Raw genomic sequence first — 14,208 nt, 5'->3', positions numbered from 1 at the left:
ATGTTTTTCTCAATTTTGCTCCTGTTTAAGTAACTTTAAAGAAGGAATTTGGGCATATATGCCCACAAAGTAAATATTCTTCCTCAAATAATGACTTAAGTATTGCAGAAAATTAGGTTTATTATTTTTTCTAATAGGAAAGTAAGTGTACTCATTTCATCAGAGTCCCTGAAAGCATTCATGAGCAGATCCAGTGCCAAATTATATAGACTCTGGGCATATGACGACACATAATCAGAATGTATATATGTATACACTTGATGGAAAACAATGTGCTGAATGCTACAAAATTTGAATAAACAACTTTTTCATGAAAAATGTTTTATCCAACTTAGAAAAATTTAAGCTTAGTTTATTTACTCATTTCTTTGTAGAAGTGAGTCCTAGTAGTTGTGGGTGGAACATGTGGATAGCAAGTGAATAATGACCCTTCCTGATGATTGTTTCAGTTCACTGAAAGTGTCTGTTTACCAGGTTTAACAGTCAGGAATCTGGCATGGAAGCCCCCCTTTCTCTTGCTGTCAAGGCCCTTAAAGCCTCACTGGGACAAGAAGCAACACATTTACTGAGAGAATGGCTAAAGGCTATGAAGTGCTTCCAGCATACTCTCTCTTTCATAGAACAATTGATATATTAGACATAATAAATATTGCATGACCTTCAGGATTTTGGCAGTGGGAGCTGAAGCTGAGCGCTTCCACTTTTGTCATTATAGAATGACTTTTTTTTAAACCCTCGCATCTTCAACTCCATACAGCTTGACATGTATTTAAGTCATGAGAATGAAGGGGGAAGGTTCTGCAGATTTTATAGGAACACATGAAGTCTGATATATACTATGCTGCACTCATATTTGATTTTTTTAAAGAAAATATTCTGTTTACAAATAATGCTAAGCATCGCACGCTTCCGCATTTTCTCCCAGTGCTCAAACCAATTTTTCCTCCTGAACAAGTTTCTGCTGCAGCGACTCCCTCTAGCAGCTCCGTGAACCGAGGAAAGGGAACGAACACCAAACACAACCCTTCCAGTAAACAAATAGCAGGAAAAGGAGCAAAGTTTGGCCAGCAAGATCAAAAGGATCAGGGGGTGTTTTGGGGTGGCTCAAAGGACCACTCCGTCCCCCAGTCTCTCTGCGCCCCGCTCCCCGCCCCCCGCCGGCGCTGGGCCCGCCGCGATTCGTGGGGCGCACGGAGACGGCAGCCCGGCAAAGCAAAGCCGCCCCGGCGCCGGAGCGTTTAGTGTCCCCAAGACTGGCTGTGGATGGGTCGCGAAGTCCAATGAAGCCCACGTTGCTAACGAGCCTGGGCTGTGCCGCTCCAGCTGGCCCCGCAGTAGCCCCAGCACGGGGGCGGCCCCGCGCCGCCCCCAGAGTCGACATGCAAATAGTTACGTCAGATGGCGGGGGCGGGGCGCGCCCGGGCTGAGTGGCAGCAGCTCCGGTCTGGGGAGGAGGCGCGGGAATCAGCCCGGTTCAGCGGCTGAGCCTAACTGGAGGCGAGCGAGCTGGTGCTGTCCGCGGTGCTGTCGTGAGGAGCCCGGGACCCGACGGACGGGCGGCCCCAGCGCCTCGAGGCAACGCCCTCCTGCACCCTCTGTGCCCTGCGGGACCCGCTTGCCCGGCAGGACCGAGTCTACTCGACAAAGGAGTGTGGTGCCGGACGTGGGAGAGAGTCCTCCGCTTGCCACCTGGGCGCCCATTCAGGCGTGACTTTGGAGATTTCTGTAGTTCTACACCAAACTATTTTCATCTTTTCACAGCTAAGACGATCTTTTAGTTTTTTTTTTTTAATTATTATTATTACTGCAATTTATATACCCACACCGTTTTAGGAATCTTTCTGGGAGACTTTTGACTACTAAAATAAGGTAAGAAAAATATATTGTTATAAATGATTACAAAAGGGAAATTAATGCAGATTGCCATACACAAATTTAGAAGCAAGTTATGATTATTTTTATAATTTAAAACGGGACTTTTGGTAATAATTGCAATTATTATTATTGTTGTTGTTATTATTATTGCAAGAGCATTTATTGGTGATCATGCACTGAATTCAAGAGTGGAAGTTGAGGGCTTTATTTTTTATTTTTATATTTTTGGTGAAGTTGATGTGATCATGTTACATCCTGCTTTATAAATATAAATATTTGTAGAGCAACACTTTCAGCATGGATCAGGGAACAAGAACCTTTCAATGCAAGACGCCAAATATGTTAGTAAATTGCATTAAATAAATCAACCAACAAGTTGTTTAGAACAAACGTAATCTTAAAATATATTTGAGTGGACTAATCTCTGATTATCAGTATTTCCTCTGGTTTCTAAAGCATAGACTGCAAAGTGCAGAGCTCTCCTGACATTTTTGGAGGGAGGTGGTGGGGACAGGAGCATTTATACCAATGCTGGGTTCATTTAGATGTGTTGTTACGCAGTAAATCCAAATAAAACTTGTGAAACTCAGTCTGAGAATTCTACACCCCAAGGTCATGTGTATTTCCTAGTTGGGGGCTGTTTGTTCTGCTATTGACTAGTAATTGTCATCCCCTCCCCACTCGCTCAGGTTAGAGGTGGGTCTAAATGGGAAGCTCTGATTCAATAATACAGTATTAGCTTGTATTATAGTCACTGCTGCTGTTGGTAATTGAATGGAACTGGGGAGCGGGGGCTGAGAAAATGTCTCGCTATTTTCAGCAATGTTTAACCTCTTGCATGTTTAACAGAGAGCTTTTCTCTACTTAGGAGATTTTCTTTTGAAGCTATGTTCCTTTTGTCGATTGGCAGTGTGTTTTGAGCGTGCATGCAGAAAGAATTCAGTGCAGAAAACCAGTGAACAGTACTTCTCATAGTGAGCAATTATTAAATGATAAAAGTTAGCTGGTGCTCTGTGTATTTCTTATTACTATGCATAACTATTTGACAGGCATGATAGTTTGTCCGATAAACAGAATTCTGATATTTCGCTTATGTCATTTAGTGACATTAACCATAAATGATGGCTGGAAAAACATGGGGGTGGGGGTTTCTTTCCATTCTAGGGAGAGTTCAGATTGCAACTAGATGTCCTATATTAATAGGAATGGGTAAAATATAAGCTGTTTCAAACTTAGTATGTATCATTTAGCTGACTAGACGGTTTCTCAGCAACTAAAGAGTACATTAAGTAAACTTAAAGACGTGTATATTTTTAATTATTATAAAAATTTCTACTCTAGTTGCATTACACTTACAAAGATGAATTTTAGTTTTAGAGTTTATGATTTAAAGTAATTTATCTGTGTAGAGGTTTTACATTTTATTTACAGCATAATCCTACGTGAGAGTGATTGCTACAAGAAATGGATATATTGCAAATACTAGAGGTCAGATGTAATCCTCTTAAGTTGTTCCCATGTTTTACCCTAAGCAGATGTTCTCTGTAGATTCCTGTCAGTCATGTGATCTTACATGAAATATTGATACAAATTTTTAAAGATTAAGCAGATAGGGAATCACACTAGGAATATATAGAACATTGGGCCCTGAAGCTTATACCAAACAGCCTCATTTAAATGAATATAGAGTAATTATATTCTTCTTAACATATGAAATGTTCTTTTTAAAACTAGTTATATTAGTATAAATACTTAGAAAATGGAATTTCAAACAAAATCATGGGTTCTTTTAATTTTTCTTTATTATATTGAAACATCAGTACTTATTTTATTCTATAACTTACTTGAAAGGCAGTAGCATATCTAAACACTATATTCACCCTAATATATTGACTTTTTTTGCATAAAGTTTTCCAAGATATATACTCAATTATAAACAGTTCCCTTGAACTACCAATATCTGGAATTCTTTCAGATGAAGTTTAGTGTTGTCAGTGAAGTGATTTTAAAAGCTAAAATAAAATATGCCATTGGCAATAATTAAACCGGCAAGGCAGATTCAATGAGATTGCAAATTTAAATTATTAGGAATATTTTCCTCTGATATTTTTTACACATGTAACTTTTATATCTTAGCTCTTAAGTGAAATTAGGTGACAGTAATACACCCAAATTTAGCACATAAGGAATTCTACTTGGATACAGAATACGATTCTTACTGTAAACAAATGCAATTGCCAACTTTTGAAGACACCTATTAAAGATATCCATTGTGGTGGCCCTTCATAAATTCTTTGCTTGACAAAGAAATGACTGTATTTTCGTGTAACTTGACCATGTGAAATTCAAAAAAATATTTAATACAACAGTGGCTAGCATTAATTCATCTCTTTGCGTGAGCACTGCGAGTGTATACAGCACTTTTTGCTTTAAGAAGATGACTTTTAAAAAGTGTATAGAAAAGTATTGAAATCATTTAATTATAAGTCACATGACATGCTCAAGTTGTTTTTCTTAATGGCTTCTCAATTTCTTAAAGTACTTTGATCTAGACAAAAATCATAAAAAGATATTGCTAGATAGATGTCTTTTTTCCTTACAAATAAAATGAATAACTATGTATGTTTCGTGGGATTTAAGATAAAAGGTGAAACAATTTGTGTTTCGTGTTATTGAGGCTACATATTACTTTCCCTTTTTTTCCATCTACAATAGTGTAAGAAAGTAATAATAAACTTGAAATCTGCTACGACATTTTAGTGAATTGCCTTGTCTAAAGTAACTTAAAATTATATTAAAAATTATGAGCAATAGTTTATTGAGAATTTTCTTCGAAGAGGGCGATTTTTCATGTTTAATGCTCATTTATCAATGAGGCCCAAAGACCTTGAGTAATATGTTTCTATTAGTCCTTTTTATTTGCTCCAAATCACCATTCTATCTCTGGTGTTTTTTATTACTTAATATATTATATAAAGTTCAAAAGACTCTTGTGAACCAATATGCTAGAAAAAAATGCTTCCTGTTGTTTACATCAGTGTAAAAGCCATGTGACCAATTATCCTTTGCCAAACAGACTTAATCACCTTCTGCTTCAACACCTCCAAGGTCCTTTGAGCATAATATAGTTAAGGTGAGCTGTAGGGTCCCTTGTGGAAAATCCTAATTTTCCCATTAAATTAGTCACCATATAACAAAGCAATTGGTCCCTTGTGATTTAATCACCTTGGCTTTGAGGAAGTTAATATTATTAAAATAGATGAAATAGTGTTTTTCATAAATTCAGAATTCCAATGTCTTAATATGGGTTTTCTGAAAGAGGAAGAATTAAACAATAGCATAAGTGCTTGATATAACAAGTGTGTGAGTGTGCATGTGTGCAAGTAATATATATATATATATATATATATACACACAATTTTTGGTAAATTCTACTACCATTAACATGCAATGGAAATGAGGGAATGATCTGAAACATGCAAGTTCAAGAAATGCTACTTAATACAAAAGACAAAAATAATTTACATAATAAGGTATAAAACAATATATAACTTTTAGTGTCAAATGTGTCTTCTAATTGTTGCAATTTTTGGTTATACTAGTACGCCTGAGTACACATCAGTCTTGCCATGAAAATGTCATTCAGGAGCTCTCATGCTGATTGGCAAGAAGGGACAATTGGGACTGAAAATTGGCTACCAATAAGAAACAGAATGGATGTGTGCATAATGAAGAGTTTACAGTACTACACTGTTTCTGAGAAAATATGAGTTCTGATAAAGAATTTGAAAGTTACTCTCTCTGAAAGATATGCATCAGGTGTACTTCCTATACATCTTCGGGTAATAGCCATGCATTTCTAAGGAACAGACCCTGGATATTCCTACACCTAAAATGTTTTTATTCCTTGTGTGTCAACGTTTTCATGCATAGACGTGTTGTAACGTAGGAAGAAGTGTAGCTTAACTCTGAACTTTCTTACTTTAAAACCAGGTAATTAATATTAATTTAATGTGGCTGTTGGCAGCAAATTATGTAAATCTCTAAAGCAAAGTGGTTGCTTAGTGAGTTCATTTGCATGTCAATATAGAGAATATTATTCCCACTCTTAACTGATTCATGACACTGCTAACATTTTACAGCACAATGCAAAAGATTTGAAAATACCTGTTTCATTGAGTTTTACTTGACTATATTCATCGTAATTGACAGTTAAAAGAAGCTTACTTTAGTGATACATGGTCTCTGTGCAAGTGGCACTAAGGTAGCAATTAAAACATACAAGACTGAATTCCCCAAAGATGATGATGAAATAGAAATAATTTACCTTTCATGGTATTATTGGACCACTTCCACCAAACACATCAGATAGTGCTTTAATGACCACCAAGGCCTTATTTTTTTTCTAATTTCTAAAACTCTCAAACGTACTTACGTAAAGTGGCGAATGCCCCCTTGCACCTTGTGGTTTGCGCTCTTTTCTCAAAGCCACAGTAATTGCTGTGGCCCAGGTCTCAGCCAGAAGGAACTGCCTCGTTCAGGATTGAGTAGGTGGTCCCATTCTCCTTTCCCAGGAGAAAACACATTTACTGCCTCATGACAGATTACCTCTTGCTATTGAGCTTAAGGTCTTTAAGCCTGGATTTGCTTATAGAAGAAAAAGACTGAAACAAAGATACTATCCAAAGAATTTATATGTGTACATATATATGTTATTCAGAATTACATTTATATGCACATATGTATTTTATTCATATTAGGATATTTATCCATATTAAGTCATTTAACATTTACATAACGATGTAAAAATTCATATTATCTTCATTTTAGATATGAGAAAGCAGATACTCAGATTAAAGCTCTTCACCGCTCCAGCCCATGTTGACAACTAAGAATAAGTAGATGAGGCAATCACACCAAGTTCATCCCTTTTGCAGCTACACTGTGTACTTCTAGTACCTCTGTTTAAATCAAATATTCATTGGATGTGTCTTATTTAATACCAGGTTTTTTTCTTTACTAAATGTGAATTCTTTTCCCCTCTTTTGCCAAGTCTTTCCCTTAATTATTAAGTTATACTGAAATGATTTTATGGTACGTATTCTTTAGTTTACACACTTTGGAATGCGCAATACCAAGTGTCTTAAGGAGTTTTCCTCTGTGTTTAATATTAGGCGTTACTTATTTGGTCTCATAGACTCTTCATGACACTTGCAGTAGACAGTACTTCCCTTTCTATCTTGAGTAGAGTAAGAAACCATAGAATAGAGTAATTTATATTTCCTGAGAGTTCAAGACTTCAAGAGTTTATTTTCCCCCCTAAAATGTCCTACTGGATCCCAAATGCAAGTACAATCTTGAACATCAGTGCATTGCTAGCTCTTGTGTTACCAACTGCTGTTCACATTTAAACCTTCCAACTGGTTAGCTGTCAATATTTCAAATAATGTATGAGATGAAATAAAGTAATCAGAATTAGTAGTTTTGAAGCACAATACTAAAAGTGGGCTCTTAATACTAAAAGTGGGCTGTTAAATACTTAGGAAACATTCAGTACTGTTGTTTCTTACACTATTTGAGGTACAAAGAGGAATGTTGGCCACAAGTTGATGCTCTTGTTTTTACATAGTATTTAGGCTGACCGACTCTGAGAGGTGAGTACTGGTGTCTGTAATTAGAACACAGCTCCCAGGTGGGCCAAGGGGTTGCATCAGATTCCCTGCTGAATCCTCATTATCCAAGTTTTGAGATGTCCTTATTAAATGGATCCCAAAGGAGATAGAAAAGTTTGATATGTGGAGAAAGTTTAACTCAAAAGTGAGAGATTTATAGGGCTTTTTACTAAAGTTGTTGGCAATACCCAGTGTTTTACTTTTGAAATGAATCCTAGTAAAAACGTTTTTAACCTTGAAATTTCTGCACTTGTTTGTATACTATTAATTTGACCCACTGTTCCTGGTATTCTTTGGAGCCCTGAAGGAAATCTATTCAATCCAACAGTTACAATTATGGTCTTTTCACAGATATCTTTCAAATCTATAGCCCTGGCCCAGATTTGAACTCCGTTAATGTATTTCCAAAGGTCTGCTAGACATTTTAACTCTTGATTTCATAGTGATAGCACAAACTCCGTGAACTGATCATCTTGTCCCTAACATGGTCCCCTACCCTCATTTTTCTGCCTGTCAGTTAAGGAACACTTTTTTTTTACAATCCCCTAGGTCTGAAATCTCATAGATGTTTTGAGTTCACACCATTCTTACTCCCCTACATGCAGTGAATCTTCAAGATTTAACATCCCTCTTTTTGTGACTTAGCTTTATCTAATTCTCTTTTCTGTTCTCTTCTATCATTTTTACCTTGCCCCAAGCAGCCCCACGTCTCAACCAGAATTATTTTGAAATTCTCTACTTTGATCTCCCTGGTTTGTTTCTTCCTGTGACAATAATAATTAATAGTAATAATAACAACTAAAATTTGTGATGATCATGATGTGCCATGCATGGTGTTAAATATTTTTAAACATCATTTCATTTTATATGCACAACACCCTTTGAAGTAGGTAGCGAGAGACCAGAGCTTAAAGAGCTGTGGTGCCCACAGATCTGGGGCTCAGGTGGAGCTCTTTCTGAAGCCAGCTATGTGATCATAATCATTATGCTTTACTGACAGAGACTTCATACCTTGTGGGATTCCTCTTGGTTAAAGTAAGCTTTCGAATTTCCTTATGTTCAGAAATCGTCAGTGGATGTCTAATTTCTCTGCTTGTTTTCAAGTTATGTTGGTGTCACCCTGGATATCACCAAAATGTCCATTTTTTGTTTACATGTATGTATTTGTTTTCTATTGTTGCATTAAAATTACCATAACCTTAGTGGCTTAAACAGTTTCCATGGGTCACAAGTCTGAGTACAGGGTAACTGGGTCCTGTGCTCAGGATCTCACATCAGTATGTTAGCCAGGGCTCGGCTCTTATCTGAGGCTCAGTTTCCTCCTCCAGGATCACTGGCTGTTGACAGTAAAAACTCATGCGAGATTGGTTTTTCAAGGCCAGGTAGGAATCTTGCTAACTCCTGCAGCCGCTGGCCTCCAGATCTGCTTGCCCACCTCATTCAGTCAGGTTGAACCAAAATAATCTCCTTTTTTATTTACACAAGTCAATTGACTTAGAACATTAATTACATCTGAAAAATCTTTCCTTTGACATATAATGCGACCCCAAGAGTGGTATCACATCACCGTTGCCATATACTGTTAGTAAAAAGAGATGTCTGCTCTATCCGGTTCAAATTCTACTTGAACCTGAGTCTTTCCCCTTTGCTGGAGTGCCACCGTGCTCTTCTCTCATTCCCAGCATTGATGATCTGACTCTGCAGCGGACAGTCTGGCTTTGCTTTTTGACTTTTTAAATGTGTCTTAGGCTGTTCTTCCTAATTAATCTTAAACTCTTTTTAAAGGAAGAAGCCTAGGAATTCCCTCCCTGTGAACAAAGTTTGCAGTTTAAAGTTACTTTATGTACATATTATTACTTAATCCTCATTGAGGTTTTTTTGTTTTAATGTTTATTTCTATTATGTAGTGTTTTGTACATGTAAGATTATAATGCATTTACATAGTGTTTTGTACATATAATTTATGTTCATGGATTGCCTGATTTTAGATTTTGGTAATCTACTCTATTTTCACTTTTTGTCTTTGATCTCTAACTAATTGAAATCCACACAAAAGGGGTTTTTATCATTACTATTTATTTCATGCAACATGGAATCTCTCATGCAAAACAGGAATTTATATTTAATATATTGCTTTACAGATCATATAGAAATTATTTATGTAGAAAGTGAAATGCTTATATTTACTATCTAGGAAAAGTGTAAGAAATTGATTTTATATTTACTTTGGAAGAAAAATGTCACATTTTCAAAGAATGTCACCTTTAAAAGAATATCACACTATGGTACTAATAATTTTGTTCTTGTTTATTTGGTTGAAATTTGGTAAACAATTGGATAATTATTTTACTAACAGGTATTAAAATAGAAAAAGATCATTGTACTCATATCCTTTATAATTTACATACAATTAAGGTAATTTTATTTTGACAGAAGCTAAGAAAATTAACTAGTGCATGAATCCAATTTTTGATTTTAGGAAATAATAATTTCCTTAAAAACATTAAAATCATTTATTATAAAAGAAATGATTAATTCAGTGAGTTCTGATTAAGCACTAACCGTGTTTCAGGTGCCCTTTGGGTGCTGGGCGGTGAGCAGGAATGATAGAGGCATGGTTCCCTCTCCTCTTTCTGTGGAAAGACATGATAAGCAAACCAATAAAGACAGAGCATAATGTCCAGCATTGATAAGTGTGATGATGAAAAGTGGAACAGGTGGAAGATTACTAAGGGGCAAGAGTGCTGTCTAACACAGGGGCTGTCTTAGGTGCGATATGAGCTCCCATTAAGTAGTTTATGACACATTAACATGACTTCTGGCTATTGTGAATAACACTGCAGTGGACATGAGTGCAAATATCTCTTTGAGATCCTGCTTTCAATTCTTTTGAACAAATATCCAGGAGTGGGATTAGTAGCAAACATGGTAACTCTATTTTAAAACTTTTAAGGCACCTCTATACAATTTTCCATAGTTGCTGTGCCATTTTACATTTCTACCAAGAGTGCACAAGTCCATTTCCTAACACATTATCTTTTGTCTTTTTTGATAACAGCCATCCTAACAGGTGTGAAGTGATACCTCATGGTTTTGATATTCATTTCCTTGGTGATTAGTCACATTGAGCAACTTTGTATAAACCTGTTTGCCATTTGTATGTGTTCTTTGGAATATCTCTCTTTGAGATATTTGAAATACCTTTGAGTTCTTTGGGATATCTCATTCTTGAATGTCAAGCTACTGGCAAAAAAACACAAAAGTCTCCCATTGTGAAAACCATTTATTCATTTTATATGTGATTTTCTCATTAATGAAAGTTAGCTCCCCTCTTTGGTATAACAATATATTTAAAATATGTTATTTAGACTAACTCTTGCATTTTTAAAAGCATTATACAGAGCATGTTGCAATTAAATCCTGGGACTTAAAGCTTATTTCTGAAAATTGGTTTTTACTCTTTGTTCACTGTACAGTTTATTTGTTGAGAATTTCATATTCTTTCATAGAAAACTTAAGTACTCTAAAATCATGTTTGTTTGAGGCAGATCCAGTGAGCTTCTATTTTTATCAAATGATCCATGGTCCTAGACACAGCGGCATTATTCGGGAATGAGAAATGTTTAGAATGCCTTGGGTTCCTGCACATGCTTGAGAAACCACAGTATTTATTAGTTATTATGTAATTATGTTATTTTTTACTGAAAGTGTGACATCATAGGACCGTGTAAGGAAAAAGCAAAAGAAAATAAATGTAATAAAAATATATACACAATTTTACAAAATAAACGCAACAATTAGATTCATAATATTTCAGCTTTGGCACAACCTCAAACTTTAGTGCATTTACAAAATAGTAAGGCCTGGGAAAACTTGCACTAATTGGGCCAATGCTCCGCCTGAATTATTTCCTTTGGTGAGATTTCTCATGAAGCCATAAATAATTGAGCTGAAAAAGTTAAAAGTGAAGAGAATATTTCTAAAAAAATACTTTGTATTTTAAGTCTACATATTTGCAATTAATAACAGCAAAGATTTCAAATAAAAACCCTCTACAAACTGTTTGTATTTTCTTTTGGCAAGTTACCTATTTCCCAAGTTTCCTGAGACCTGAGGAAGGAGAAAGGCTTTCATTGAAGTTGATTCCCTCTCTGTATACAAATGGTATGACTTAATTGATAATGTCTGGAATAGAAATCTGTGCCCAGCTCCAAAAACTGCTCACAATCCTGGCTGCCTTGGGTGGACATCTCATTAATTATGTTTTGTGGAACATATCATTTAGTTTCCAAGAGTCTGAAAATTAGTAGAAGGAGCTCAAGAAAGATTAAGGATATTTTGATACTAGCTTTCTAATGTCAGTGTTTTCTTCAAAAGTCTTCTTCATATATAGGAAATAAAGATATATTTTAAATGAAAAATAACCTTTTTTGAAGTTGTGAAATGCAAGATCATTTAAATTGTTGAAGGAGTTTTACCATTTCTCTCTACATTTCTTTGTCTTATTAATACAGATGGTAAATGGCTTTGATTTATAAATTGTTGCAATACTGGGCCGACCCCACTCTGTGATACTGAGACTTTTTAGATCTTAGCACAGGGATGTTGATCTAAAAAAGAGAAAATGATACTAGAGTCCTAATATTCAAGGGGCTTTTATAAAACACTACTAGGCTTAACTTAAGTCAGTGAAAGTCTCAAGAATATGGTAGGTCATATCCTAAAATTTTGCTGGTTAGCTTACATACACTGGACTTAAACTTAAATTTTTGTTCTATCCAAATACCTGTAACAGCATCCTTTCAAACTTTTAAAAACTGGCCCAAAGTTAGAGGACATGAATCTTTCAGAAAATCTTCAACCAACTTGATGTTTTCAGTTAGCAGCATGTCGTATGTTTACATGTTGTATAAATTTGAAAGTAGTAACTACCTCAGATTATTTTTGTTTGAGAATTTGCTACATGATTTTTCAAAGTTCTGCTGAAAATATAAAATTTTCTAACTTAAAGCATTTTCAAATTGGGACTTAATTTTCTTCCATATGTGAGATTTTTAAATATATACCAAGGGCTTAGTTGAAAACTTACTAGGCTGTTAGAATGTGCATTTACATAGCAGCATTCTTGAAAGGAAGCAAAATTTTATTACTAATTAACTTGTTAACATAGTTTCATTATGATAGTATTACTCAATCCTGGATTTAAAACTAAATTTATAGATTATTTCCTTGCATAATGATATATTTGGAATCAATTGCCTTTTTCTATAGGACATTTAAATTTAATATCTTATATGATTTATTGGATAATATTAAATTTGCATTTTAGTAATTTAATATATTATTTACTCGTTTGCCATGAAGTTTCTAACATGTATGCTGAGCAGTCTACAAACTTTTGAAGTGTGTATTTGAAATCCATTCAAAATTTTTATTACTATAAAATTTCCCAGAAGTTGAATTACTTGGTAAAATCACCTGATCATTCTTTAGAAACAGCTATTGTATTATTTTCTAAAACAATCACATCAAATCATTTAGGCTAGTAATGCTTTGAGATATTTGTCTATAGTGCTATATATTATGGTTTTGTTAATTTAACAGTGAAAATTGTACTTTCTGTTTTTTTATTTACAATTTGCTTATTGATGAGTATGACATTCAAATGTTTTTTAGAATTGTTCAGTTGTAAATTTTCTCAGTATGTCCTTAGACCATTTACCCAAGAGAACTAGAACTTGATTTTATAGAATCACTGAAAATTGTACTCTATATAATAATAATAGTAGTAGTAGTAATAATAAACTGTTTATTGAGCAATTATTGGGCCTCAGGCATGATTCCATAGACCATGAAAGTTATTCACTAAAGCTTTAGAAGAGCTTTTAAGGTAGAACCAAGGCTGAGTCTAAAGCTTCTGACCTCCTGGTTAAAGTTCACACTGATACAGTCAGTCAGTCATAAATGGGCCTGCCAGGCTCTGAGGCCCCAGTGGTGTGTTTCTACATAGTAAGTGTCCATCTGGGGAAAGGAAATCCCGGGGCAAAATATCCCTAAAAACCAAAATCAGTCAAAGGGAGAAATAAAGTTTAAAACCCGTTTATTTCTCACAAACTGCAGTCCCAGTCCTTCTTTCTTTTCTGCCCTAGCAGCAGCCACACTGGCCTCCCCCTCACCTCTCAGGTACAGATAAGCCCTCTGTTGCCCAGGTAATCACCCATTGATATGGAGATGAACTTCTCCACCCCTGAGGAAAGATGCAAATGCACTAAAGCCATACCTCTTTCTACCTCTGAACGCCTATTGACATGCAGATATACCAAAGCCAGGCGAGATATTCTGGAAATGTTACAATTTTACCCACAGTAAGGATCCTGTAATATCAGTGTCATATTTTCCATGCAAGCTTTTTTCAGTGCCCAAAGTCTTCCATAAAAACACATTAGGCCTACTATGTTTATCTATAAAGCACTTGGGTTTCTCAAGTGCCTATTTCTTCAAGGTAACTCATCTCTTGAGTATCTAACATTCTAACAAAGATATTACTCCAATGCAATCCTGATTATCCTTTATTTTTTAATTAAGAAATTCTAAATTGTTGGCAAAAAGCAAAAGCATCATAAATTAAAACTTTCCCTAATGTAGAAGGAAAACAAAATTT

At 35.4% G+C, this 14,208-nt stretch overlaps 1 protein-coding gene across 1 annotated transcript in view; it reads left to right on the top strand.

Moving 5' to 3' along the window:
- The first annotated feature begins 1,230 nt into the window (after positions 1-1,230).
- The window catches only part of FSTL5 (follistatin like 5), an 856,022-nt gene continuing 843,044 nt past the window's right edge, over positions 1,231-14,208 (top strand). Inside the window, exon 1 of the mRNA XM_036892294.2 lies at positions 1,231-1,869. The gene's annotated coding sequence lies outside the window, so the exon portion shown is untranslated. The remainder of the gene's footprint in view (positions 1,870-14,208) is intronic.

Source organism: Manis pentadactyla, chromosome 1 (genome assembly GCF_030020395.1).
Source record: "Manis pentadactyla isolate mManPen7 chromosome 1, mManPen7.hap1, whole genome shotgun sequence".
Lineage (NCBI taxonomy): Eukaryota > Metazoa > Chordata > Mammalia > Pholidota > Manidae > Manis > Manis pentadactyla.
The sequence above is the reverse complement of the archived record's forward strand: the minus strand, read 5'-3'. Positions and strand labels throughout refer to the sequence as shown.